Source organism: Ranitomeya variabilis, chromosome 8, assembly GCF_051348905.1.
Source record: "Ranitomeya variabilis isolate aRanVar5 chromosome 8, aRanVar5.hap1, whole genome shotgun sequence".
Classification (NCBI taxonomy): Eukaryota; Metazoa; Chordata; class Amphibia; order Anura; family Dendrobatidae; genus Ranitomeya; species Ranitomeya variabilis.
Genome location: NC_135239.1, coordinates 194,632,055 through 194,657,587, shown reverse-complemented (window position 1 = coordinate 194,657,587; position 25,533 = coordinate 194,632,055). Strand labels below are relative to the sequence as shown.

Genomic DNA, 25,533 nt, shown 5'->3' with positions numbered 1-25,533 from the left:
GATGGAGTCTGGTTGATTAGACCTCCCACCAATCGTGAGATCAGTGGTTCCGTGGAGCGATCATAGCCATATGTGACCAATGATTGCCTGGGACAGGGGTCAGACATGAACACTACTATTCCCATAGACCTAAAGACAAGAGTAGAGCGTTGGTCATGCATGCGCACTTCTAATAGATCCATAGAAGTTTAATGGAGTCATGATTACGTATATTCACTACTAGAGTTGATGCAAATCGATTCATAGGATCCGGCCCTTACACCAGGTCAGAAGTTTGTGGTCGCTATAGACGGGAGCCGTGAGAACCGCCTAACACATCATGGCACCCGTTCTTCTTCGTTTGATGAGCCAGCATTGGGAAACATGATATGTGCATCACAATGCAATGTTGATGTTACGCCAGGCCGACTAATGAGAAGAAGAGTCATAGATGCCGTTAGGTAGGAGGCGGTTCTCAGGGCTACCATCAAAGGAGAAGAGATCGTAGACATAGTCAATAGATATGGTCTTTTGAATTGCATCAACTCTGCCCATAGATCCATAAAAGTGAATAGAGCCGTGGTCACACATGTGCTTTAGTGCTTTCATATACCCATAGGAGTTCATAGAGGAGAAATCACGCATAGCCCATACCGCTTCCATAGAGGTAAATGGAGTGGTGGTCATGCATGCACACTACTCCTCCATTCATAGGATGTCCATTCTCAGGATTGGTGGAGGTCCCAGGAGTCAGACCCGAAAGATCATACATTTGGCCTCTTTTAAAACCTTACCTAAACACTTTGTGTGAATCCACCTTTAAGGGGTTATCTCCAAAATAGCAAATTATCCCCTCTTCATCTGACCACGGGACCACCAGCGATCCGGAGAGCAAGCCGATTTAAGAGCTCAGTTGTTTGTATCAGTCCCATAAACGTTGAATGGAGCATTGGTGAGCAATCACACATCATCTTCATTTAAGATAAGGACCTGCAGAATCCTGTCCTCGGAATTACTGTGGGTCCCAGCGGATCAACAAGTTATGGATAGGGGATAACCTGATAATTTGGTAAAAACCCTGTAAAGGGTTCTTCTTTTTCCGGGCTGCCCGGTTGATGTAATGTGACTGCAGACGCCATGCTGATTGACAGTCGGCTCTCCGCAGTTAGACAGCAGGGAGCCAGCTGTCAATTAGCATGATGTTGGCAGTCATGCCCCCTAAACAAAGCGGAGCGGAAGAGAAACCACTGCCTTGTCGATGCGACATCAGCTGAAGCTGCTGAATCGCTGGCAGGAGCGGTCTGTGACCATTCTGTGCCGGCAGAGATCGGTATTGGGCACAGGATAGGTGAAGATGTTCTAGGACTAAATGAAAGTCCCAAATCTTTAGCCCTTGCCCTCACCTGACCTAAGGAATCTGAAATGAGAGAACTTATATTTAAAGTAAAGATAGCATTGAGACTAATGGAAATGTTGACTTTTGTGTCTAATAGTACGGGAGAGTTCATGGAGAGTACGATTTAATTCTGATCTGTAACTTTACGTGACCAGCGGTTTGATATCTGGGCCAGCAATTATCCTTCAGTAAATAGACCATCAGCTTGCCCCTAGGCACAGAGTTTCATCGCTTGTCAGGGACTGACAGACCCAGGATACCAAAAATAGCTAGGGGTGCCTCATCCTCAGGGACAGATTAGAAGTCAAATGAACTCTCATGCATGATGTAAGGAGTTAGCCTTGTTACTTGTATAATGAGTGAATATCTTTATACTGCATCTAGGGATAGAAATGATTTTTTCAGGCAACATTATGGATATTATATACTCAGCTTCTAATGTTAACCCATTAATTTAAGTATTAAAAAATCTTCATGGTAATATGGATGTAGCTTTTGGTATATGTAGCCATCACTAAGTGCTGATCTCGGTCGTAACAGCCTCCTGGGAGATATGGGGTTAGAGAATCACTGCGTATAGTGAATCGCAGATCTTCCACTTAGCCTGTGTGTTTGTGTTTCAGATTAAATGGATTTGTTTCCTTTGGTGCTGAAGAGGTTAATGGCCCTTTCTTTGCTGGTTAGAAACTTGCACCTCTATAACACAGCTGTTCCTGACCTGGTCATTTCCTCTCCCTATAAAATCTGATCAGAGTCCTTGGAGACTGTGCTGAATTGGAGATCATTGTTGCTATTGGAGATTGTTGCGTTCTATTTTTGGGTGTATGCTTTCCTCATTGTCCTTTTCCGATTTGGTTGGTAAATTGCTATCCTTCCCTATATACCTCCCTACCTTTGGTGAGTGTTTGTATGTTTGTTGCTTTCTGTTATCCCTGTCTGCCTTACGTTCTGATGCATTAAAATTTCTGTCCCAAGCCTTTAGGAGGAGGGTACAGCTAAGGGAATAACCGGAGAACATTAAGGCTGGTGACCCAAACCTCCTCACCTTTAGAGGTACCTTTGGTCACAGGCACAGGCACCTTTTTGCACACAGTCTTGTTAGAAAATGGGAATAATGCACACTGTGATGTCATAGTATGGGAATAATGCGCACAGTCATGTCAGAGTATGGGAATAATGAACACAGTGATGTCAGAGTATGGGAATAATGCACACAGTCATGTCAGAGTATTGGAAAAATGCACACAGTCATGTTAGCGTACGGAAATAATGCATGCAGTCATGTTAGATTATGAGAATAATGCACACAGTCATGTCATGGTATGGGAATAATGCACACATTCATGTCAGAGAATGGGAATAATGCACACAGTTATGTCAGAGAATGGGAATAATGCACACAGTCTTGTTAGAATATGGGAATAATGCACACAGTGATGTCAGAGTATGGGAATAATGCACACAGTGATGTCAGAGAATGGGAATAATGCACACAGTCTTGTTAGAATATAGGAAGAATGCACACAGTCATGTTAGAGAATGGGAATAATGCACACAATCATGTTAGAATGTGGGAATAATGCACACAGTCATGTTAGAGAATGGGAATAAGGCACACAGTCTTGTTAGAATATGAAAATAATGCATACAGTGATGTTAGAGTATGGGAATAATGCACAAAGTCATGTCAGAGTATGGGAATAATGCACATAGTCATGTCAGAGTATGAGAATAATGCACGCAGTCATGCTAGATTATGGTAATAATGCACACAGTCATGTCAGAGTATGGGAATAATGCACACAATAGTGTGACAGCAGGTGTTAGTGAACTGTTATACCCCCTCATAGACAAGTCACAGCTGAATTCATATATACTGTACACAGGTAGACCGGATTGACTGTACAAGCGACACTGGCCCATTCTTCTTCTTTTTTTTTGCATTTTGCTTGCACTCGCATCCTCTTGAGTTAATAATTGACGGCTCATAAATCCCCCATTAAGGACCTGATGAAGATTCCTTCCCTGCAGACTCAGGCGCAGATCTGAGCAGATTCCCGTGCTCCGGAGCGGTGTGTTTCATGCACAAAACTGAAAATTCAGCTCCAGATGTTAGCACTGAGCCGAACAAAGGGAAGAGATTACCCGGAGGTTTTATCCCTAAGACCGCCTTGGCCTTATAGCTCTATATTTATATTCATCTTTAAACTGCTAATTTGGCTCCATGATGCCGTCTCGGCCCCTGCAGACTGCAGATATTTCTTATTTTTCTTATTCTGATTTTTAGGATAATTCTTAATTTTTCACCTATTTTTCTGCCGTCCCGATTAAGGTCACTGTAGCTTCAGTCGGGATATAAATAATATATTTCTGAGTCCTGTATACTGATAAATAATAAATTGTGACACAGGATGGAGGATATTTTTACATGTTTTATTTATTTCATTGTCCTGTTTTTGCCATATAACGGATCAGCTGGTGGGAGAGCAGAGCCAGGGTTAGTTAAAGTATTAAAGACAATCTGTCATCAGGATTTGCCATGTAATCTGAAAGCAGCATAATGTAGAGGCTGAGACCCTGATTCTAGCAATGTGTCACTTACTAGGCTGTGTTTTGCTGTTTCAATACAATCAGTGTTTTAATAGCAGGAGATTATCACTACAGGACTAGGTGTCTTAGTGGCTCCTAGTCCGGCCACACCCCCAGCACTGATTACCAGCCAATCAGTGTTGTGGGCGGGGTTATACAGGGCTCAGCATTCCAAGCTCTTTTAAATCTGCCGCCCAGAAAACTGTGATTCTATCCTAACTGCAGCATCTAGTAAACTAAGTAATATATCACTGGAATCAGGGTCTCTGTCTCTACGTCATGCTGCTGTCAGATTACATAGCAAAAACCTTCTAAAAGATTCCTTTTAAAGCAATCCGACCTTAGGAGCCGTTTTAGTAATAGTTTATAGGAGCCAATTGCTCAGTTTATTAATAAAATAAATAGTTTTTCTCTTACTTTTTTTTGCATCCCCTTTTCCTTGAAGTTCCGTTTTGGGAGAAAAATGTTATTGATTTTCACAATTACTATTTTTTATTTTTTACTTTTATTATTATGTTATGAGAATGTAGAGATTGAGGGGGAACATTTCACCTTCTGGAAACGTTGATCATCCTTAGAAGTCTGTGTAGGAAGCTCTGCATAGTATAATACTCGAGGGAGCGAATTATGTGGTTATTTAACTGCTTCTGTAATAACAACAGAAATGAGTTTACATTAATTGTTGGCTTTGCTGCTTGTTGGGTAGAAATCATTTTGGTTTATGTTTTTCAGTACCTGCGAAAACATCGAATATAAAGAAAATAAATAATCTGATATTACAACATAGAGTATTAGCATAAATCTACTTAACGTAATGTACTAGTTTAATTATGCGCAGAAGCTGGAGTTGAGGAAGAAAAAAAGAAAATTATAATAATACAATGTACAGTATTAGAATTAATATACTTAAATAATCATGCATAGAAGCTGCGGCAGATAAAGAAAAAAAAAGTAATATAAGATAATATCACATCGCATACTTATGTGATTATGAACAGAGGCCAGAACAAACATATAATCAAATGAAATGATGCGTCATTGGTGACCTTCATTTCAGAGGTAGGGCTAGTCCTTGCCCTGTCACTATGTGATGTGCACAATGACAGTGCGCTCTCTTGCCAGCTTAGATCAATAGTAACAAGCTGGCAACAGAGTGCACTGTCAGTGCGCATTATAAGAATACCCAGCATACAGAGATCAGTGTCGCCCTTGCCATTGTCGTCACTTACAGGGGCATCACTGGTCTTCTCAAGCTAGTTTTTAATCTTACAATATGCACTGACAGTGCGCTCTCTTGCCGGCTTAGATCAATTGTAACAAGCTGGCAACAGAGTGCACTGTCAGTGCGCATTATAAGAATACCCAGCATACAGAGATCAGCGTCACCCCTGCAATTGACGTCACTTACAGGGGCAGCACTGGTCTTCTCAAGCTAGTTATTAATCTTACAACATGCACTGACAGTGCGCTCTCTTGCCACCTTAGATCAATAGTAACAAGCTGGCAACAGAGTGTACTTGCGTATTATAAGAATACCCAGCATACAGAGATCAGCATCACCCCTGCAATTGTCGTCACTTACAAGGACAGCGCTGGTCTTCTCAAGCCGGTTATTAATCTTGCAACATGCACTGACAGTGCACTCTCTTGCCAGCTTAGATCAATAGTAACAAGCTGGCAACAGAGTGCACTGTCAGTGCGCATTATAACAATACCCAGCATACAGAGATCAGCGTCACCCCAGCAATTGACGTCACTCACAGGGGCAGCACTGGTCTTCTCAAGCTAGTTATTAATCTTACAACATGCACTGACAGTGTGCTCTCTTGCCACCTTAGATCAATAGTAACAAGCTGGCAACAGAGTGCACTTGTGTATTATAAGAATACCCAGCATACAGAGATCAGCGTCACCCCTGCAATTGTCGTCACTTTCAAGGACAGCGCTGTTTTTTTCAAGCCGGTTACTAATCTTACAACATGCACTGACAGTGCGCTCTCTTGCCAGCTTCGATCAATAGTAACAAGCTGGCAACAGAGTGCACTGTCAGTGCGCATTATAAGAATACCCAGCATACAGAGATCAGTGTCACCCCTGCAATTGACGTCACTTACAGGGGCAGCACTGGTCTTCTCAAGCTAGTTATTAATCTTACAACATGCACTGACAGTGCGCTCTGTTGCCAGCTTGTTACTATTGATCGAAGCCGGTTACTCCTGATCTGAGCCTGTCAATATCAGTGATTTCAGCCAATTATACTCTAACGCATATGGAGGGTTTCTACATTCCATTTTGTTTTGTAAAAAGAAAAAAAATAACATTTCTCATAAAGAATAATACTGAAATCAGCCGTGACCCTCAGCTCCTGATCTTCGGTGAAGCTGTGTTTTTTTTCCACCTCTCGGTAACATTTTTCCTTCATTCTTCTGGATGTAACATATAATACTGACCACAATGAACACTTCCAGATCAGAACTTTTTACAATATGGGTTTGAACTTGTCAATAACCTTGGCTTTTATTCTCTGTCATTAGCTTTCATACTTCTTATGTTTGGGAATTGTAGCCTTGCAAAGCTTTCATCTTCCAATTGATGACATTTCACATTCACAGCGATGACCAGAGCGCTCCCATGCTCTGCTTTGTGTATCTCATATGTACCAAGGCTTGCTGTGCTTGTGTACAATAAGAAGAATGTCACTTTATCGAGTCCCAGATTTTTTCTTTCCTAATTCCTCCATTTTTGCAAGTTTTTTTGGGGGTTGCTGAACCTATTTTATTTCTTTAGTTATCGCTCCTAAATCCCTCTCGTATTTATTTCTGTTATAGTTTTGTGCCCCAGTGGGGATGACGATCTCATTTCCCCACAACTTGCATAAAAAAAAGCACAGGAGACAATTTCATGGGATGCCAATTAGACTGGTGGGAGACCAATTCATTTCGGAAGAACTCAATTAACCTGCCTGAAATAAACCTACTGATGGCTGAGCGCTAACATACATTCTCCATGGGGATGATAGAGAATGGAATTAAATTGAGACATCATGCACACAGCCATGTAATAACACCATACAGTTATAATATGTCATCCATTACAGTTTATAGGGGCAAACTGCACCTCTATGTCGCAGATTTCATAGGAAGAAAAGCAGAAAAGGCACAGTAAAGCAGCTTATAGATTGCCTGCAGCGCCTAGTGTTTTGCAAGTGCACAAGGTCTAAAATTAAATGTTCACTTTTCATCACCATGTCATTTTAGGTTCAAAATTATTTGCCAATTTAATATATTTTTTCTTTATTTCTTGATAAAAAGGTAAAAGTTCCCTTGCATAGGCTTAGAGTTAAATTACACAATTATTATCCAAGTGGCCGTCATATACCGTCCTCCGGGCCCGGCCACTTCCTTTATTGACCAATTCTCCACCTGGCTTGTGGCTTCTTCACTTTCTCTTTGCTGACATTCCCACCATCATCACGGGTGACTTCAACATCCCCACTGATACCCCTCAGTCAACAGCCTCCAAGCTTCTTCCCCTTACTTCATCTTTTGGACTTACTCAGTGGTCCTCCGCAGCCACCCACACAGAGGGACATACTCTAGACCTGGTCTTCATCCATTTCTGCTCTCTAACTTCACCACCTCCCCTCTTCCTCTATCCAACCATTATCTGCTCACTTTCTTATCCCTGTCCTCCTCGCCGGTCACCCATGTCCAGCAACATGCGCACCCCCACAGAAACCTTGCAAATCTAGACTCCCGCACACTCTCTGACTCTATCCTACCACTGGCATCCATATCCTCACTCCACGACACAGACACTGCTGCTGCTTTCTACTATGCCACTCTTGCATCAGCTATTGACACGGTCGCCCCTCTCGTTCATGGCAGAGTGCGAAGTATCAATAGGCAACCCTGGCACAATAACACCACTAAAAAGCTCAGGCAACTGTCCAGGGTTGCAGAGCGGCATTGGAAGAAAACACATTCGCAAGACGACTTCACTGCATTCAAACAGGCAATACTCGCTTTTAAATCTGCTCTCACCTCTGCTAAACAGGCGACTTCACAACCCTCGTATTTTCCCTATCCTACAACCCCAAATAGTTATTCAAAACCTTTTACTCCCTCCTCCGCCCCCCACTGCCTCCTTCAACCTCCCTCATCTCTGCTGAGGACTTTGCCACACACATTAAAAATAAGATCGACCAAACAAGGCAAGTCTTCATTGTTCAACCACCACAACCCCTTTGTATACCAGACCAATGCCCAAACCCCATAACCTCCCTATCCAACATCACTGAAGGGGGGCTTAATTGTCTCCTCTCCAAATCGCACCTCACCACCTGTGTGCTTGACCCCATCCCACCTCCTCCCCAACCTCACCACCACACTTATCCCATCCCTAACCCACCTCTTCAACCTATCACTAACTTCTGGCACCTTCCCTTCTGTTTTCAAACATGCCACAATCACGCCTATCCTTAAAAAGCCAACCCTCGATCCAACTGCTATGTCCAGCTATCGCCCAATATCGCTGCTTCCATTCGCTTCCAAACTCCTGGAGCAGCACGTCCACGCTGAACTTTCCTCCCACCTCTCATCTAACTTGGTCTTTGACAATCTACAATCTAGTTTCCGCCCCATCACTCGACTGAGACAGCCCTGACCAAAATCACTAACGACCTACTTACCGCCAAAGCTAACAGACAATACTCTGTACTCCTCCTTCTTGACCTGTCCTCTGATTTTGACAGTTGACCACTGCCTCCTACTACAGATCCTCTCCTCCTTTGGCATCAAAGACCTCGCCCTATCCTGGATCTCCTCGTACCTTTCCAACCGCACATTCAGTGTCTCCCACTCCCACACTACCTCCTCATCCCACCCTCTCTCTGTTGGAGTCCCCCAAGGCTCTGTTCTAGGACCCCTACTCTTCTCAATCTATACACTTGGCCTGGGACAACTCATAAAGTCCCATGGATTCCTGTACCACCTTTATGCTGATGACACTCAGATCTACAGTACCTTTCTGGCCCAGACGTCACCTCTTGTTGCTACTGCACCGCTGTCAATGGCCAATAGAGGGCGAGTACTTGTGGATGGGCAACTGGTAATGACCAGCATAGGTCAAGCAGTCATGGCTGCACTGCTGTCAATGGCCAGTAGAGTGAGCTGTTGCGGCTGCACCACTGCTAGTGACCAACAGAGGGCGGATTTTTATGGATACTTTACCGTTATCAACATATGAAACTGTATTGGGACTTGTCAAATGTTGGGTATAAAAAACGGACATACAGACAGCGTACGGATGACGATATGGATGAACATGCACCCATTTTTTCCGGATGAAAATCAGATATATTTTTTTATAAGCTCTTGTGTACTTAGCCTTACAATGAAGGAAAATTATCTAATTTGCTAACAATAAAAAATGGCCACAGCAGAAGATTACATATTCTGTATCCTGCGAAACATGTTGAAGAAAAACACTTTTAGAAGAATGTAGGAAAGTTTTTACAGTTTTTTTTTTTTCCGGAGCAATTTTCACGAACCAATACACCAGCTGCAAACTACTGATATTTTTAGCAACTTTAAATTTTCCACAACATTTGCTCATCTGTCTTTGTTCAGTGGTTTACAAGAAAGATTTCCCTGTCACTGTGCTTTTCGGAGAAGCGCAGAAAAGCTATTTAACAGTAGATTTAAAGTGACCCGTAAAAAAAAATAATAATTGCTTAAGAGCAAATTAAGGGGGCTGTCTGGGTTCTAGCAAGAAAGGTTTAATACACTTAATTAGTTGTGCTCCAGAGCTGCGCTTCTCTCTGGGATTTTCTCTTCATTCCTACCAGTGGTGCTTTACAGCTCTATAGTAAAGGTGAAAATACAGATTAAATACACCACTTAAAGGGGTTAATTCAGACTTAATACCACCACTTTGTTAAAATAGAAAAACATAAAAATAATTAAATAATTATAAATAAACAGTGAAAGACAACTGTAAAAAAAGCCCCTAAAAAACCCTAAAAATAGTTGGCACAGCGTGGTTCATATAGATATGAAAAAGCAAGCATGCATAACATATAATAAGAATTTATGAGGAGCTATGCCTCATTTAATTATACATAATCAAGCTAGGCTGTTAATAAACAGCAAACATGCATATATGTGAAGCTCACAAATACAGACCATGTGCCATTTTCAAGTAGAACCACACTGCCCAGCACCCCAACGTGCGTTTTGCGTGTAGCTTCGCCACCTCCTAAGGGAGTTGTCTGGTGAAAACAAGTTATCCCCTATACACATGATAGGTGATAACTTGTTGATTGGCGGGGTTCCCATTGCTGAGATTGGCAGAGCAAGGAACTTTGATCCCCGTGCGATTAGAGCGGCAGTGCGCATGCTCAATTTATTACCACTGGGGCTATCATGCGCCGCTTTTTCTTGCAACTCCATAAAAAATTCCATTTTGTACAGTGAATAAAGGTTCCCCATCTGGGATATAAAGTCTGGTTGTTGTAGGTCCCACTAGTCAGACCCCCACTAATCAGTAAGTTCTTAATTATCCTGAAGGTAGGTGATAACTTGGTTTCGTTGGACAACCCATTTAAAGAAAATGTTCTGGGTGAAAATGTATAAGTGGAGTTAGAAATGTTTGAATTAGTTTTGAGGGGCGATCACATGCAAGGGTAGAGTAGATGGGCAATACGTAATGGGTACATTTGGGGGGGCTGGTTTCCTATAAGATGAGGGAGAATATGCAAGTAGATTGGGGTATTAACTCTCTTCTTGACAGTTCTGACCCAAGAGCTTTGTCCTGTTACAACACATTTGTTCCGTGTTGTTATTGCTATATTTACATGCAGAGATAACAGGGCATTTGGGTGCTCATGTACAAGAACATGTCTTCAGGAAAGTGAGAGCTGCGATTGGGAGAACTGCTGTGGAAACTGCCAATGCTGAAAACTGGGCATTGTGATAATGCAGGACTGCTAAGAGCCCTACCTTAAGTTGAAAGAGTGGGGAAGGGAGTAATTAGCTGTTGTAAAGAGATCAATGAGATGGAAAGAGGTGGCTAGGATCTTAGGAGTTAACTCCTCTTCTAGAATGTAACTGTCATGGTTCCACCCCTCGGTGTGTCTTGGAGGCAGTTACTGACAGCGCGGCCATCCAATCTGGTACAGAGCGTGCTGAAGCTGTCAGTACTTTGATTGACAGCTCAACCATCCTATCTGGTACAGGGGTATGCTGAGCTGTTAGTGTGTTGATTGACAACTCAACTATTCAATCTGAGACTGGGTGGCATAAGCTTTCTCCAAGTGTTCATTATTCCAGGTGATTGCCATGCTACTTAACTGAACTGTTTCTCCCAGACCTTTGCCAAACATACATTCATGATGTAAGGTTGTGTTCCTGTGCCTTGAGGTCTGTATGCTTGATCTTTTGTTGCCTGATCTTGGACTTTGTTCTGACCATCCATCTGTTTAACTCCTTCTGCTCTGATCCGTTACCCTCCTGGTATTCTGACCTTGGAACGATACCTGACCACCCTTTTGTCTCTTCCTTCTGTTTATGGGGTACCCTCCTGGCTTCTGACCTTGGACTCCTTAACTATTCGGACTCATGGCCGGGATGTGAGAAGTGACTAGCGTCACAGCAACTACTGCGCACACTTGACCAAACTTTGTTGGCCAAGCTCCTTGGAAGCAAGCTATTCTCTATGTAAGATAAAAGCTCTCACATCAGTAGAATGACAGCAGATAGAAAAAGCAAGTCAATACACACTTGCTTATTTTATTGCTGTCTAAGTAAAGCAATTTAATAACATGATAATAATACATCTTTAAGGACTCCAGTTTAAAAGGAGTTTAGCCTTATGCTAGTAGAACCCTCAAACCCTCCTTGGAAACAAACTATTCTCTATGTAAGATAAAAGCTCTCACATCAGTAGAATGACAGCAGATAGAAAAAGCAAGTCAATAGCAACCTTGCTTATTTTAGGCTGTCTAACTAAACCAATTTAATAACAAGAGAATACATCTTTAAGGACTCCAATTTCAAAAGAGTTTACCCTTATGCTAGTAGAACCCTCGAATGCCGGGAAATTATATCTAAACCACTTAGTGGCCACAAATAAACACATGCATCATATACATCTCTCGAAACAGAATCACAAAATAATTTTTGTAAAACATTGGTCATCTTGCAGCAATGATTTTGAGCCTGGGGAAAAAGTAAGGATATCTGTATGATTACTACAATAATGTCAGTTCTAGGAAAGAGTTTGCAGTTATGATGAGGATGTTGGTTATATGTGTCAATCCTGCACACTTTGCAGTTATTTTAGTCCTGATGAAAGTTCCAACTTCTCACATTCTCAGTGCTATAATAAGAAACATTAATCCATTTCACAGATGCACTGGCAAATTAAACACCTCGCACGTAGAAGTGCTTCGCAGGATGAGCCCAATTACAGGTCTCAAGCTCTCCTCCGATTCAACAAAATGAGGTCTGTTGAGATCTCCAGCACTTCAAACATATTTGCTGATAAAATATTTTACCGGCCTCGTATCCTTGACCCGACCTCCAAAGAGTCGCCATAGACGGGACTAAATGTTCAGCACTGCATCTATCCCAGATGATTGAAGTGGATCAGCAGGAGAAGGACCATTATTAAATGCCTTGATGTGTTCATTTCATACCCTGTCCCCCCTTATTGTCTGCCCATGGGTTGATGCAGGGGAAGCATGAAGCTTAATATTGTAATTTCAGATGTTTATATCGAAAAACTACAGACCATAGTGTTCTCAAAACTTATGGTCAGTTCTGATTTCTCCCCAAATATCACAAAATGGCTACGTCTGATATTTATAATAAATCCCATGTTTTCTAGTTCAAGAATAACATCCATTTTCAAATCACCCTTCAAATTCGTGAATCATTTAGATATGTCCTTCCTATCCTTTTTTTCATTTGGTTTGATATATTTTGAGATGAGTAGCTTAAGAAAAAAAATGATTTTGTGATACTCTGTTTGGAGATGTTAATGCTGTCTGTGTCCATATGTGGTCACCCCGTGGTCATGATGATGTGTATTGCAGCCTTTCGAGGTTATGGTAGGATTTTACGGTAATGTATTGTATTTGGTTTTTTTTTGAGAAATTGTTACAAAATTCATGGAAACGTAAGGGTGAAAATACCTGTATCATGAAGTATTCCCATATTTTGGGAGAAAAGAATCACTTGGCTTCATTTGATGATTCAGCCCAGGGATAGAAGAAGAGGTGACTGTGTCTCCAATGACCTTCTCCATTTACGTCTTTGGGCACAGGTGTTGCTTTCTCTTCTCTTTCCGTAAATCCCATAAACTCCAATAAAGAGTGTTGCGTGAAAGCGGTACTCTTCCTCCTTTAATTTTTCTGATGGAGAGAAGCCTAAACAGAGCTTCGATACCAGAAATGACCATTGGACAGATACAATGCTGTTTTGGGACGTGAGCTGCCATTAACTTATTGGAGGAATTTAGATTTTTTTTTTATTATAGTGGCCATTCTTTTTTCTGTACATTAGAAAATTCATAATAATCAAAACAAAAGAAAATCACAAACTTTCTAGACCAGTCTTTAACTTATACCAAGGTCACAGTGACTTTATGAAACCTCATCGAGCAAGAGGAGACAATTGGTCCTTTTTTTTATTATCCAGAGGCTCACCAAGCCATTTTTTATAACCTTTTCTAAAGTACGAGCAGCCTTGTCAGCTTGTCAGTTTCTGACGATAGGTGAGTCAATCCACTCTGTCAGACACAAAAGTACTGTTCAGTGACCTGAACATAATCTTCAAGTTGCCATCCAAGCATGGTGAGAGCACCTTCACCTGATCTGACATACCGTACATGAAGACATTCTCGACTTGACACCACTCACACCTTTGGTTTCTCTTTTGGTCACTTTGACTCTTTAACTTTTTTGTCTTGTGGCAGTTTGTGATATATTGTATACAATTCTTGACAACTGCTTCCTTTTTTATATTAAAATTGATTTCCTCACTTTTGGATGAGATAGGAGTGATGACCTGTGGTTTTTGTTACTTCTTGGCGGGTGGAAGTACAAGCATTGAGAAGGAAAAGTTCCTATCGATGAGTTCTTGATCTCCAAAAGAGCAGGAACCATCCATGGTGCCATCAGGTGGTCAATGATCCCATCATTGGAACTGATAGCTGATACCTTTTAATGGCCAACTGAAAAGATGGTAACAAATTGCAAGCTTTCGAGACTACTCAGGTCTCTTCATCAGGCATAGACTAATAGAAATTCTGAAGAATCACATATTTATGCACAACACCACACAGAAAACTGCCATAGATAAGACAGGTGACAGCGACATTTTTTTCCTACCTACATGCAAAAAGGAGAATCTAATTCCCAAAGGCCTCTGGATTACAAACCCAATTCTTCATACCTACAACACCCATTATGCACAGAACCTGTGTCACAGGACTTCGGAGAGATTAAGGAATCACCTTTTGCATGTCTGCTACAGCATAAAGAGTAAAGTCCAAGGTCAATTTGAATCTCTGAGGAAAACACTTACAGAAGACACAGAGCAAAAATTACAACAATATTACAACAAAATACGAACCCTTCTGATTCATAACAAGGAAAATAACCTACACAGATTGCGCCTCAATTCAGGGCTCTATTCAACAGATACAAAACAAAGCCAAAACCTGACAACTTGGACAACCACTCTATTCCAGACACAAAAGCATCTAACTGTGTCATTAATCTCTCAGATTATACACCCAACAAAGTGGAGCTGTCCGTGCTTTCCAGAGGACTCTCATTTTGTCCTACTAAGGCCCTGGATAAAGCTGAACTCTGCAGTGATATGGAACATTTTTTCAGGAGACTGCGCCTGAGGGAATATTTCAATGATACAGAAGATTCAGAACCCACCTGGACTGAAGTAAAAGGAATCCTAACAACAAAGAAGAGGTCAGACTGGACACCTCCACCTGGACGCAACCCTCATTTGGATAAATATATAGACTCCTTCAGACATTTGATAAAATCCACCATCATAGAGACCAACAGGAGACTAGTATCCAACATCAGTGCCCAGGAGAGAAAGGTCATACAGTCTCTGAAAACCAACAAAGGAATCATCATCAAACCTGCTGACAAGGGTGGTGCAATAGTCATGATGAACACATCAGACTATATGAAGGAAGCAAACAGACAACTTATGGACACACGCTACTACAAAAAATTGGAGTCGGATCCTACACAGGACTATTACAAGGAACTAAACAAGTTGGTATCTTGTCTGCCCGACGAATCCATAAGAGCCAATGACCTGATACCAGAAAGTCCAAGAACAGGGACATTCTACATGCTTCCCAAAATCCACAAATCTGGAAACCCAGGATGACCAATTATTTCATATGTGGTCACCTTGGTGAGCAAGTATCTGGATGGGTAGAGGGTGTTCTTAAACCACTGGTAAAAGATTCACCCAGCTTCATTCAGGACACAACTGACCTATTGAATAAACTATCAGCAATAGGTCCTCTACCAGAAGGAACCATCCTGGCCACCATGGATGTGGAATCTTTGTACTCTAATATCCACCTGCAAATTCTTCATGGTAAACACAGGGACTGATGCTGATTCTGTGGTGAAACTCATAAAATTCATCCTCATCTGTAATTACTTTGAATTTGACAAGAAGATCTGTCTACAGGAGACTGGCACAGCAATGGGAAGTAAAATGGCCCCACAGTATGCAAATCGTTTCATGGCCAAGGTTGAAAGCGACTTTTTGTCCTCATGTCCCATCAGGCCTCTGGCGTACTACCGCTACATTGATGATATTTTAATCATCTGGACATCTGGACAGAGTCTGAACCACAGCTAAAGACGTTCCATGAACAGTTTAATCAATTTCATCCTACCATCAATTTAACACTCAACTACTCCTGCACTGAAATTAACTTTCTGGACACCATCATTAAGCTGCAGAACAATAAAATAGAGACATCACTGTATCAGAAGCCAATCGACCGTCCAACATACCTTAAATGGGACAGTTTCCATCCAAATACACATAAAAAACTCTATTGTCTACAGCCAAGCCATCAGATACCTTCCTTTTTTTTGGAAGTGCATCTGAACAGCAAGGTGGATTGCTGTTGAGGGGAGATAGAGAGAGAAAAAAAAAAATCTATAAATCTTCAGCACAGCGAGTGTGAGTGAGCTGAGTGTGACCTGAGCGTAAGTGTAAACGGCGGTAAGTGTGTGACTTGTGATTCAGTGACTTTGGAATCAGGGAGTTTCCAAGGGATGAATTGCTTCTGTTTTTTTTTTTGTTGGTTTAATTAATACTTTGTATTTATTTTTAATTAACGTTTCTGTGTGGTGCAATCCCCATTAGGAAATGTGCTCCACAATTGTTAATGCCATCCAGTGCACATCTTGCCACATGTATGCAGTACTTGATCAGCCGGTCGAGGGTGCATACTGCTGTGCGAGATGTGAGCACGTTGTGCATTTGGAAACCCAGATACTGGATCTAAATGTGCAGCTGGCAACACTGAGATCCATAGACAATATGGAGAGGAGTCTTCTGCTCACAGAGCAGACGCTCAATGGGATAGATGAGGAGGGGGATGGTAGGATGGAGCTGCAGGACAGTGAAGTAGGTAGCTGGGTGACATTCAGAAAGCGGGGTAGAGGGAAGAGTGCCAGGGAGGCTAGTCCTGATCTGGCACACCCCAATAAGTTTGCTAAGTTGGCAGATGCGGGGGGTGCCAATACAGGGGTAGCACTGCTGCAGCCAGGCATGTCCTCTGAAAGCCGGAGGAGTGACTGCTCCAGTAAGGAGGGAAATAGGAGAGCAGGGCAGGCCAGACAGGTGCTGGTAGTGGGGGACTCAATTATTAGGGGAACAGATAGGGCAATCTGTCACAAAGACAGGGATCGTCGGACGGTGTGCTGCCTACCTGGCGCTCGAGTCCGACACATCGCTGATCGGGTGGACAGATACTGGGAGGGGCTGGTGAGGACCCAGCGGTCATGGTGCACATTGGCACAAATGACAAAGTTAGAGGTAGGTGGAAGGTCCTTAAAGATGATTTCAGGGAATTAGGCTGCAAGCTGAAAGCAAGGACCTCCAATGTGGTATTTTCCGAAATACTGCCTGTACCACGTGCCACGCCAGAGAGGCAACGGGAGATTAGGGAGGTTAATAAGTGGCTCAAGAATTGGTGTAGGAAGGAGGGGTTTGGGTTCCTGCAGAACTGGGCCGACTTCTCAGTTGGCTACAGGCTCTATGCTAGGGACGGGCTGCACCTCAATGGGGAAGGGGCAGCTGTGCTGGGGGAGAAAATGGTTAGAAGGTTGGAGGAGTGTTTAAACTAGGGATTGGGGGGAGGGTATTCATTTTATAGGAGGGGAAGATAGTGCAGATAGAGACCTGGGCACAAATAAGGAAGTTGGGGGTGGCGGTGGCATGGGGGGTGGGGTTAGAACAGTTAGTAATTTAAGAAAGAATAGAGGTACAGAGAGTAACATCAAGTGCATGTATACTAATGCCAGAAGCCTCGCCAACAAAATGGACGAATTAGAACTAATGTTGTTGGAGCATAATTATGACATGGTGGGGATATCTGAGACGTGGCTGGATGAGAGCCATGACTGGGCTGTTAACTTGCAGGGCTATAGCCTGTTCAGAAATGACCGTACAGATAAGCGAGGGGGAGGGGTGTGTCTATATGTAAAATCTTCCTTAAAACCCATCCTGCGTGATAATATAGGTGAATCTAATGAAAATGTAGAGTCCCTGTGGGTGGAGATAAGGGGAGGGGGAAAAAATAATAAATTACTGATAGGGGTATGTTATAAATCTCCAAAACTAATGGAAGCAATGGAGAATATCCTCGTAAAGCAAATAGATGAAGCTGCGACTCAAGGAGAAGTCATTATTATGGGGGACTTCAACTACCCTGAAATAGATTGGGGAACAGAAACCTGCAGTTCCAGCAAAGGTAATCGGTTTTTGACAACTATGAGAGACAATTACCTTTCACAACTGGTTCAGGACCCAACAAGGAGGGGGGCACTGCTAGACCTAATATTAACCAACAGGCCAGACCGCATATCAAATATAAGGGTTGGGGGTCACTTGGGGAATAGTGATCACAAAATAATAAGTTTTCATGTACCCTTTAATAAGATGGGTAGTAGGGGGGTGACAAGGACACTAAACTTCAGGAGGGCAAATTTCCAACGGATGAGAGAGGATCTTGGTGCAATTAACTGGGACGATATCCTGAGACACAAAAATACACAAAGAAAATGGGAGACATTTATTAGCATCCTGGATAGGACCTGTGCACAGTATATACTGTATGGGAATAAACATACTAGAAATAGGAGGAAACCAATATGGCTAAATAGAGCTGTAAGGGGCGCAATAAGGGACAAAAAGAAAGCATTTAGAGAATTAAAGGAAGTAGGTAGTGAGGAGGCATTAAATAAATACAGAAAATTAAATAAATTCTGTAAAAAGCAAATCAAGGCAGCAAAGATTGAGACAGAGAGACTCATTGCCAGAGAGAGTAAAAATAATCCCAAAATATTCTTTAACTATATAAATAGCAAGAAACTAAAAAATGACAGTGTTGGCCCCCTTAAAAATAGTCTGGGTGAAATGGTGGATGAGGATGAGGAAAAAGCCAATATGCTAAATGACTTTTTTTCATCAGTATTTACAAAAGAAAATCCCATGGCAGCCAAAATGACTAGTGATAAAAATTCCCCATTAAATGTCACCTGCTTAACCCAGCAGGAAGTACAGCGGCGTCTAAAAATAACTAAAATTGACAAATCTCCGGGCCCGGATGGGATCCACCCCCGAGTACTGCAGGAACTAAGTACAGTCATTGATAGACCATTATTTTTAATCTTTAAAGACTCCATAATAACAGGGTCTGTACCACAGGACTGGCGTATAGCAAATGTGGTGCCAATATTCAAAAAAGGGGCAAAAACTGAACTCGGTAATTATAGGCCAGTAAGTTTAACCTCTACTCTGGGTAAAATCCTGGAGGGCATTCTAAGGGATACTATACTGGAGTATCTGAAGAGGAATAACCTCATGACCCAGTATCAGCACGGGTTTACTAGGGACCGTTCATGTCAGACTAATTTGATCAGCTTCTATGAAGAGGTAAGTTCCGGACTGGACCAAGGGAACCCAGTGGACGTAGTATATATGGACTTTTCCAAAGCTTTTGATACGGTGCCACACAAAAGGTTGTTACATAAAATGAGAGTAATGGGGATAGGGGAAAATATGTGTAAGTGGGTTGAGAGCTGGCTCAGGGATAGGAAACAAAGGGTGGTTATTAATGGAGCACACTCGGACTGGGTCGCGGTGAGCAGTGGGGTACCACAGGGGTCAGTATTGGGCCCTCTTCTTTTTAACATATTTATTAATGACCTTGTAGGGGGCATTCAGAGTAGAATTTCAATATTTGCAGATGACACTAAACTCTGCAGGGTAATCAATACAGGGGAGGACAATTTTATATTACAGGATGATTTATGTAAACTAGAAGCTTGGGCTGATAAATGGCAAATGAGCTTTAATGGGGATAAATGTAAGGTCATGCACTTGGGTAGAAGTAATAAGATGTATAACTATGTGCTTAATTCTAAAACTCTGGGCAAAACCGTCAATGAAAAAGACCTGGGTGTATGGGTGGATGACAAACTCATATTCAGTGGCCAGTGTCAGGCAGCTGCTACAAAGGCAAATAAAATAATGGGATGCATTAAAAGAGGCATAGATGCTCATGAGGAGAACATAATTTTACCTCTATACAAGTCACTAGTTCGACCACACTTAGAATACTGTGCACAGTTCTGGTCTCCGGTGTATAAGAAAGACATAGCTGAACTGGAGCGGGTGCAGAGAAGAGCGACCAAGGTTATTAGAGGACTGGGGGGTCTGCAATACCAAGATAGGTTATTACACTTGGGGCTGTTTAGTTTGGAAAAACGAAGACTAAGGGGTGATCTTATGTTAATGTATAAATATATGAGGGGACAGTACAGAGACCTTTCTGATGATCTTTTTACTTGTAGACCTGAGACAGGGACAAGGGGGCATCCTCTACGTCTGGAGGAAAGAAGGTTTAAGCATAATAACAGACGCGGATTCTTTACTGTAAGAGCAGTGAGACTATGGAACTCTCTGCCGTATGATGTTGTAATGAGTGATTCATTAATTAAATTTAAGAGGGGACTGGATACCTTTCTGGAAAAGTATAATGTTACAGGGTATATACACTAGATTCCTTGATAAGGCGTTGATCCAGGGAACTAGTCTGATTGCCGTATGTGGAGTCGGGAAGGAATTTTTTTCCCCATGGTGGAGTTACTCTTTGCCACATGGGTTTTTTTTGCCTTCCCCTGGATCAACATGTTAGGGCATGTTAGGTTAGGCTATGGGTTGAACTAGATGGACTTACAGTCTTCCTTCAACCTTAATAACTATGTAACTATGTAAGATACAGTCGTATTATATGTTCCAAGCCCATGGATAGGGATGAACACCTTGGTCGCCTCAGAAAGACCTTTCTGAATCAGGGCTACCATCCAAAAACAATTGAAAACCAAATTACAAGAGCAACTAGAATATCAAGGAATCACCTGCTACATTACAAAGCTAAAGAAGAAAATAACCGAGTACCTCTAGTGGTCACCTACAATCCAAATCTGGAGGTGCTAAGGGGAGCTGCACGGAAATTACACCCTTTACTACAAAAAGATGCCCGATTACAAGCAATTTTTCCAGACCCTCCACTACTGTGTTTTAGGCAGCCCCCAAATCTAAGAAGTATCATTGTCAGAAGGTCCTTGTCCTCTCCAACAGCTGCAGGAACCTTTCCTTGCAACCAGAAAAAATGTAAAACCTGTCCATTTATAATGACCACGGACAAGATAAAGATCCCCAACTCACATCAGGACTACAAGATACCAGGAACTTTCAGCTGCGTCACTTCTAATGTGGTGTACTTAATTATTTGTACTAAATGTCCAACTGGGGGTCTGTATGTGGGGGAGACAGGGCAGAAACTGAGAACAAGGATGAACTCTCATCGCCATACAATAAGAGAAAAAGAATGGATCTACCTGTGGCAATACATTTTTGTATCCCAGATCACAGCATTATGGACATGAAATTACTTGTATTAAAAGGTAACTTCAAATCTCAGAGAGACAGAAGAATCTGGGAATATAAACTGATGATGAACTTTGACACTCTCAGTGCAGGAATGAATGTGTCGCATGGATTTATGTCTTTTTACATCAACTAAGGAATGTTTTCCTCAGACCAAGTGGGGTCACCATAACACAGTACCAAACCCTAATCAGAGGACAATAAAACATTCACACTCCTTATCTATGAACTGTTCCAATATTTATGGACATAACTGTTTATCACTCACATAATGGTAATTCTGCTTCACATCACCTGTCTTGTCTATGGCATTTTTCTGTGTAGTGTTGTGCATAAATATGTGATTCTTCAGAATTTCTATTAGTCTATGCCTGATGAAGAGACCTGTGTAGTCTTGAAAGCTTGCAATTTGTTACCATTTCCTCAGTTAGCCCTTTAAAGGTATCAACCACTGAGGACGCTCAATTCTAAATATTTTTCTATCCACTGGCTAACACTGTACCAAGATATATATCTTTCCTGTATGGTTTTATAGCTGTCATTCTGGGCAGCGAATGGGACATAGCGGAATTGGAAGCCCTTCAACAAAGTGTAAAGGACTGCCAGTGTAAAGTAAAGCTATCCATATCCTTTAGAGTGAACGTTTGTTTGGCCGACAACTATTTCTTCTGACCCTTAAACACCTGCATTCCCAGTTTAGCAAAATGTTCTCAATAGGGAGAGGGTAGGAAGTCACTGCCAGGCACCTATAATGTTGACTCATCATGCCAAGAAAACACCAGGATCTGTCATGTTTGAAATCCAACAAACTGATTTTTCTTTCCCTCAACACCTGCCATTAAAGGAAAGTTGGGACACCATCAAACAAATTAAATAGTTGGCTAAAATTGGAGGGTTTGACTAACATTAACAATGTGTAAATGTGGGGTTTATTCTGTTTTTTTCATCCTCCCTCGGTAGGAATTGAGAGACTATTTTAACTGGAATGTTAAAGCTATAAATAAGTTTCTAGATAAATAATATCTATCTTCTTTTACTATATCTTTAAAATGACTCAATATTTTTATTATTAAAAGTATATTCAATAAGATCTTAAGTTTAAAGGTATAAGAAGACATCAATTCATTATCTATCCATACTCATAGTCTCCTCTTACACAGTGGTAGCTCCTAGCTAAGAAGCAGAAAGTCTCACTCAACTGTCATAATAGTGAGACAGTGGAGAGCCACTTCAGTTTGCCCTTTTTAAAGGCCTGAGCTTTCATCACTAAATTAGGATTTTTTTTCCTAATCATGTATGTTTGAGATAGTTTTTATAGATCAGTGTATAGTTTCATGAAGTTTTCCAGGAAGTCATGGGTCTTTTCTAACTGTACGCCACATCTGTCCGAGGCCGCAGGCTCAAAAAAGGCTACCTCAGACAGACTTGGCACAATCCACTCCTTCTGTGTCATGGTTCCCAATGGCAAGGGAACGTAAGAAACATATAAGTAACGAACGAGCTCTCGGGTGATGGAAACTCGAGTTGACCGTGAGCTAAATCTACCACACAACTAGCAGTAGCCAGGGAGCATACCTACGGCTTCCTATATGCCACGCGCCAGCCGGAGGACTAACTACGCCTGGTAGAGGAAGAAACAGACCTGGCTTACCTCTAGGGAAATACCCCAAAAGATGATAGCAGCCCCCCACATGTAATAACGGTGAATTAAGAGGAAAAGACATACACAGTATGAAAGTAGATTTAGCAAAGAGAGGTCCACTTACTAGATAGCAGAAGGATACAAAAGAGGACTTCACGGTCAACTGAAAACCCTTTCAAAAACCATCCTGAAATTACTTTAAGACTCCTGTGTCAACTCATGACACAGGAGTGGCAATTTCAGCCCGCAAGAGCTTCCAGCTACAGAGAATTACAAAAACTGCAAACTGGACAAAAGGTACAAAACAAAAGGACAAGGTCCACTTAGCTGATCAGCAGACTAGTAGCAGGAACATGCAACCGAAGGCTCTGGTTACAATGATGACCGTCAAGGAAATGACTGGAGAGCAAGGCTAAATAGGAAACTCCCAAACACTGATGGAAGCAGGTGAACAGAAGCAGCAAAGTGCAAACAAGTCACCAGTACCACCAGCAACCACCAGGGGAGCCCAAAAAGCGGATACACAACAGTACCCTCCCCTTAAGGAGGGGGCACCGAACCCTCACAAGAACCGCCAGGGCGATCTGGATGAGCTCTATGAAAGGCACGAACCAAATCCGAGGCATCTTTAAAAATATCACGATAATCAGACAAAAATGCCGGAATCTCAGATGGAATAGATGACGAAATGGACACCATAGGAGTGTCCCCATGAGCCCCCCTGACATCCCCAGCTTAATACAGACATAGCCTTCCAGTCAAGGACTGGGTTATGAGACTGTAACCATGGTAATCCAAGCACCAAAACATCATGTAAATTGTACAACACAAGGAAGCGAATCACCTCCTGATGGTCTGGAGTCATACGCATAGTCACTTGCGTCCAGAACTGTGGTTTATTACAAGCCAAAGGTGTAGAATCAATACCCTTCAGAGGTATAGGGACTTCCAGAGGCTCCAAATCAAACCCACAGCGCCTGGCAAAGGACCAGTCCATAAGACACAGAGCGGCGCCAGAGTCCACATAGGCATCCACGGTAATAACTGATAATGAACAAATCAAGGTTACAGACAAAATAAATTTGGACTGTAAAGTGCCAATTGAAATGGACTTGTCAACCTTCCTAGTACGCTTAGAGCATGCCGATATAACATGAGCAGAATCACCACAATAGAAGCATAACCCATTTTTACGCCTATAATTCTGCCGCTCACTTCTGGACATAACTCTGTCACATTGCATTTTCTCTGGCGTCTCTTCAGAAGATACCGCCAAATGGTGCACGGGTTTGCGCTCCCGCAAACGCCGATCAATCTGAATTGCCATTGTCATGGACTCATTCAGACCTGTAGGCGCAGGGAACCCGACCATAACATCTTTAACGGCATCAGAAAGGCCCTCTCTGAAATTTGCCGCTAAGGCGCACTCATTCCACTGAGTAAGCACAGACCACCTACGAAATTTTTGGCAGTATATCTCCACTTCATCTTGCCCTTGAGATAGGGCTATCAAAGCTTTTTCAGCTTGAATCTCCAAATTAGGTTCCTCATAAAGCAACCCTAAAGCCAGGAAAAACACATCCACATTGAGCAACGCAGGATCCCCTGGTGCCAATGAAAATGCCCAATTTTGAGGGTCACCTCGCAGCAAAGAGATTACAATCTTAACCTGCTGGACAGGATCTCCTGAGGAGTGAGGTCTGAGAGAAAGGAATAATTTACAATTATATTTGAAATTCAAAAACCGAGATCTCTCTCCGGAAAACACCTCTGGTGTAGGGATTTTAGGTTCAGAAATAGGAGCATGTATAACAAAATCTTGTAAATTTTGAACCTTCGTAGCAAGATTATTTAAACCTGCAGCCAAACTCTGAGGATCCATCTTTAAACAGGTGAGCTCAGAGCCATTCAAGGATTATAAGGAGAGAAAGGCAAAGGCTGTAATTAAAGCTGAAATACAACTGATCCAACTATGGAGCAAGCATAGAGGAAAAAGGGAAAAAAAAAAAATAAATTTACAGACTTCTTTTTTCTCTCCTTTCTTCTGCCAATAAGTTTAACACGGGCCGGTCATACAGTCATGGTTCCCAATGGCAAGGGAACGTAAGAAACATATAAGTAACGAACGAGCTCTCGGGTGATGGAAACTCGAGTTGACCGTGAGCTAAATCTACCACACAACTAACAGTAGCCAGGGAGCATACCTACGGCTTCCTATATGCCACGCGCCAGCCGGAGGACTAACTACGCCTGGTAGAGGAAGAAACAGACCTGGCTTACCTCTAGGGAAATACCCCAAAAGATGATAGCAGCCCCCCACATGTAATAACGGTGAATTAAGAGGAAAAGACATACACAGTATGAAAGTAGATTTAGCAAAGAGAGGTCCACTTACTAGATAGCAGAAGGATACAAAAGAGGACTTCACGGTCAACTGAAAACCCTTTCAAAAACCATCCTGAAATTACTTTAAGACTCCTGTGTCAACTCATGACACAGGAGTGGCAATTTCAGCCCGCAAGAGCTTCCAGCTACAGAGAATTACAAAAACTGCAAACTGGACAAAAGGTACAAAACAAAAGGACAAGGTCCACTTAGCTGATCAGCAGACTAGTAGCAGGAACATGCAACCGAACGCTCTGGTTACAATGATGACCGGCAAGGAAATGACTGGAGAGCAA

General features: G+C 42.1%; 1 protein-coding gene across 20 annotated transcripts in view; it reads left to right on the top strand.

Annotated features, from left to right (window-relative positions):
• The window catches only part of CADPS (calcium dependent secretion activator), a 434,847-nt gene that overhangs the window by 123,271 nt on the left and 286,043 nt on the right, over positions 1-25,533 (top strand). The window lies entirely within an intron of this gene.